This window comes from Ascaphus truei, chromosome 9 (assembly GCF_040206685.1).
Source record: "Ascaphus truei isolate aAscTru1 chromosome 9, aAscTru1.hap1, whole genome shotgun sequence".
In the NCBI taxonomy this organism is placed as follows: Eukaryota; Metazoa; Chordata; class Amphibia; order Anura; family Ascaphidae; genus Ascaphus; species Ascaphus truei.
In genome coordinates this window covers 12,866,218-12,871,340 of record NC_134491.1, presented here as the reverse complement: position 1 = coordinate 12,871,340, position 5,123 = coordinate 12,866,218, and positions in this window count along the sequence as shown.

Below are 5,123 nucleotides of genomic sequence, written 5' to 3'. Positions count from 1 at the left end.
GTGTATGTGTATACCGGTATTACCCCTCTGGGTGTGTATGTGTATACCGGTATTACCCCTCTGGGTGTGTATGTGTATACCGGTATTACCCCTCTGGGTGTGTATGTGTATACCGGTATTACCCCTCTGGGCGTGTATGTGTATACCGGTATTACCCCTCTGGGCGTGTATGTGTATACCGGTATTACCTCTCTGGGTGTGTGTGTGTATACCGGTATTACCTCTCTGGGCGTGTATGTGTATACCGGTATTACCCCTCTGGGTGTGTATGTGTATACCGGTATTACCTCTCTGGGTGTGTGTGTGTATACCGGTATTACCTCTCTGGGCGTGTATGTGTATACCTGTATTACCCCTCTGGGCGTGTATGTGTATACCGGAATTACCTCTCTGGGTGTGTATGTGTATAGCGGTATTACCCCTCTGGGCGTGTATGTGTATACCGGTATTACCCCTCTGGGTGTGTATGTGTATACCGGTATTACCTCCCTGGGCGTGTATGTGTATACCGGTATTACCCCTCTGGGCGTGTATGTGTATACCGGTATTACCTCTCTGGGCGTTTACGTGTGTGTATGTGTATACCGGTATTACCTCTCTGGGCGTGTATGTGTATACCGGTATTACCCCTCTGGGTGTGTATGTGTATACCGGTATTACCTCTCTGGGCGTGTATGTGTATACCGGTATTACCCCTCTGAGCGTGTATGTGTATAGCGGTATTACCCCTCTGGGTGTGTATGTGTATAGCGGTATTACCTCTCTGGGCGTGTATGTGTATACCGGTATTACCTCTCTGGGTGTGTATGTGTATACCGGTATTACCCCTCTGGGTGTGTATGTGTATACCGGTATTACCCCTCTGGGTGTGTATGTGTATACCGGTATTACCTCTCTGGGTGTGTATGTGTATACAGGTATTACCTCTCTGGACGTAGTGACCTGACCGGTTTGGGGGGCTGCGGGATTTCACATAGCAGGGCTGTTGCTAGGGGACTGGGCAGCTTTCTCCATCCTGATTGGCTGTATTACCAAGAAACAGCCAATCAGGAGGAGGTGTCAGGAGCCTGGGGCAAAGGAGAGGAGGAAACAGAGTGGAGCGCAGAGAGGGGTGTGTGTGTGTGAGTGTGTCTCGAGCACGTCACACCTTTCACCATTGTGTCCAGTATTTTTGGAGAGGCCACCTGGCAACACTATGTATTTGCGTATATCAGTGTGCTTGTGTGTATCACTGTGTACTGTGTGTATCAGTGTGTATACAGTGTGTTTTGCATAATGTGTTTGTGTGTATACTGTGTGTATCAGTGTCTATGCGTGTATACTGTGTATATCGCGGTGTCCTGTGTGTGTCAGTGTGTATCAGTGTACAGGGCCGCTGACAGGGGGGGCGAGCCAGGACAAGTGTCCCGGGCCCGGTGGCTATGGGAGGCCCGGCTGCCGGTCCTCTAGTTGCCGCCGGGCCTGGCTCTCCTTCCCTGTCCCACGCTGATGCCGGCGTACGCCGGGCCTCTTTGACGTCGGGGGGCCGGGAGCAAGCTGGGCTCAGCTTCCAGCGTGCACCGTCATGAGAGAGGCCCGGCGCACACCGTGTCAGAAGCTTGCGTGGGACAGTCAGTGAGGGAGGCCCGGCGCTCACCGTGCCAGAAGCTTGCGTGGGACAGGCAGTGAGGGAGGCCCGGCGCACACCGTGTCAGAAGCTTGCGTGGGACAGGCAGTGAGGGAGGCCCGGCGCTCACCGTGTCAGAAGCTTGCGTGGGACAGGCAGTGAGAGAGGCCCGGCGCACACCGTGTCAGAAGCTTGCGTGGGACAGGCAGTGAGGGAGGCCCGGCGCACACCGTGTCAGAAGCTTGCGTGGGACAGTCAGTGAGAGAGGCCCGGCGCACACCGTGTCAGAAGCTTGCGTGGGACAGTCAGTGAGAGAGGCCCGGCACTCACCGTGTCAGAAGCTTGCGTGGGACAGGCAGTGAGGGAGGCCCGGCGCACACCGTGTCAGAAGCTTGCGTGGGACAGGCAGTGAGGGAGGCCCGGCGCTCACCGTGTCAGAAGCTTGCGTGGGACAGGCAGTGAGAGAGGCCCGGCGCACACCGTGTCAGAAGCTTGCGTGGGACAGTCAGTGAGGGAGGCCCGGCGCACACCGTGTCAGAAGCTTGCGTGGGACAGTCAGTGAGAGAGGCCCGGCGCACACCGTGTCAGAAGCTTGCGTGGGACAGGCAGTGAGGGAGGCCCGGCGCACACCGTGTCAGAAGCTTGCGTGGGACAGTCAGTGAGGGAGGCCCGGCGCTCACCGTGTCAGAAGCTTGCGTGGGACAGGCAGTGAGGGAGGCCCGGCGCACACCGTGTCAGAAGCTTGCGTGGGACAGTCAGTGAGAGAGGCCCGGGGCGCTCACCGTGTCAGAAGCTTGCGTGGGACAGTCAGTGAGGGAGGCCCGGCGCACACCGTGTCAGAAGCTTGCGTGGGACAGTCAGTGAGGGAGGCCCGGCGCACACCGTGTCAGAAGCTTGCGTGGGACAGGCAGTGAGGGAGGCCCGGCGCACACCGTGTCAGAAGCTTGCGTGGGACAGTCAGTGAGGGAGGCCCGGCGCTCACCGTGTCAGAAGCTTGCGTGGGACAGTCAGTGAGGGAGGCCCGGCGCACACCGTGTCAGAAGCTTGCGTGGGACAGTCAGTGAGGGAGGCCCGGCGCACACCGTGTCAGAAGCTTGCGTGGGACAGGCAGTGAGGGAGGCCCGGCGCACACCGTGTCAGAAGCTGGCGTGGGACAGTCAGTGAGAGAGGCCCGGCGCACACCGTGTCAGAAGCTTGCGTGGGACAGTCAGTGAGAGAGGCCCGGCGCACACCGTGTCAGAAGCTTGCGTGGGACAGTCAGTGAGGGAGGCCCGGCGCACACCGTGTCAGAAGCTTGCGTGGGACAGTCAGTGAGAGAGGCCCGGCGCACACCGTGTCAGAAGCTTGCGTGGGACAGGCAGTGAGGGAGGCCCGGCGCACACCGTGTCAGAAGCTTGCGTGGGACAGTCAGTGAGGGAGGCCCGGCGCTCACCGTGTCAGAAGCTTGCGTGGGACAGTGAGTGAGAGAGGCCCGGCGCACACCGTGTCAGAAGCTTGCGTGGGACAGTCAGTGAGGGAGGCCCGGCGCACACCGTGTCAGAAGCTTGCGTGGGACAGTCAGTGAGGGAGGCCCGGCGCACACCGTGTCAGAAGCTTGCGTGGGACAGGCAGTGAGGGACGCCCGGCGCACACCGTGTCAGAAGCTTGCGTGGGACAGGCAGTGAGGGAGGCCCGGCGCACACCGTGTCAGAAGCTTGCGTGGGACAGTCAGTGAGGGAGGCCCGGCGCTCACCGTGTCAGAAGCTTGCGTGGGACAGTCAGTGAGGGAGGCCCGGCGCACACCGTGTCAGAAGCTTGCGTGGGACAGGCAGTGAGGGAGGCCCGGCGCACACCGTGTCAGAAGCTTGCGTGGGACAGTCAGTGAGGGAGGCCCGGCGCACACCGTGTCAGAAGCTTGCGTGGGACAGGCAGTGAGGGAGGCCCGGCGCACACCGTGTCAGAAGCTTGCGTGGGACAGGCAGTGAGGGAGGCCCGGCGCTCACCGTGTCAGAAGCTTGCGTGGGACAGGCAGTGAGGGAGGCCCGGCGCTCACCGTGTCAGAAGCTTGCGTGGGACAGGCAGTGAGGGAGGCCCGGCGCACACCGTGTCAGAAGCTTGGGTGGGACAGTCAGTGAGGGAGGCCCGGCGCACACCGTGTCAGAAGCTTGCGTGGGACAGTCAGTAAGGGAGGCCCGGCGCACACCGTGTTAGAAGCTTGCGTGGGACAGTCAGTGAGGGAGGCCCGGCGCACACCGTGTCAGAAGCTTGCGTGGGACAGTCAGTGAGGGAGGCCCGGCGCACACCGTGTCAGAAGCTTGCGTGGGACAGTCAGTGAGGGAGGCCCGGCGCACACCGTGTCAGAAGCTTGCGTGGGACAGTCAGTGAGGGAGGCCCGGCGCACACCGTGTCAGAAGCTTGCGTGGGACAGGCAGCGAGGGAGGCCCGGCGCACACCGTGTCAGAAGCTTGCGTGGGACAGTCAGTGTGGGAGGCCCGGCACACACCGTGTCAGAAGCTTGCGTGGGACAGCCAGCGAGGGAGGCCCGGCGCACACCGTGTCAGAAGCTTGCGTGGGACAGTCAGTGAGGGAGGCCCGGCGCTCACCGTGTCAGAAGCTTGCGTGGGACAGTCAGTGAGGGAGGCCCGGCGCTCACCGTGTCAGAAGCTTGCGTGGGACAGGCAGTGAGAGAGGCCCGGCGCACACCGTGTCAGAAGCTTGCGTGGGACAGTCAGTGAGGGAGGCCCGGCGCACACCGTGTCAGAAGCTTGCGTGGGACAGGCAGTGAGGGAGGCCCGGCGCTCACCGTGTCAGAAGCTTGCGTGGGACAGGCAGTGAGGGAGGCCCGGCGCACACCGTGTCAGAAGCTTGCGTGGGACAGGCAGTGAGGGAGGCCCGGCGCACACCGTGTCAGAAGCTTGCGTGGGACAGTCAGTGAGGGAGGCCCGGCGCACACCGTGTCAGAAGCTTGCGTGGGACAGTCAGTGAGGGAGGCCCGGCGCACACCGTGTCAGAAGCTTGCGTGGGACAGGCAGTGAGGGAGGCCCGGCGCACACCGTGTCAGAAGCTTGCGTGGGACAGGCAGTGAGAGAGGCCCGGCGCACACCGTGTCAGAAGCTTGCGTGGGACAGGCAGTGAGGGAGGCCCGGCGCACACCGTGTCAGAAGCTTGCGTGGGACAGGCAGTGAGGGAGGCCCGGCGCACACCGTGTCAGAAGCTTGCGTGGGACAGGCAGTGAGAGAGGCCCGGCGCACACCGTGTCAGAAGCTTGCGTGGGACAGGCAGTGAGGGAGGCCCGGCGCACACCGTGTCAGAAGCTTGCGTGGGACAGTCAGTGAGGGAGGCCTGGCGCACACCGTGTCAGAAGCTTGCGTGGGACAGGCAGTGAGGGAGGCCCGGCGCTCACCGTGTCAGAAGCTTGCGTGGGACAGGCAGTGAGGGAGGCCCGGCGCTCACCGTGTCAGAAGCTTGCGTGGGACAGTCAGTGAGGGAGGCCCGGCGCACACCGTGTCAGAAGCTTGCGTGGGACAGGCAGTGAGGG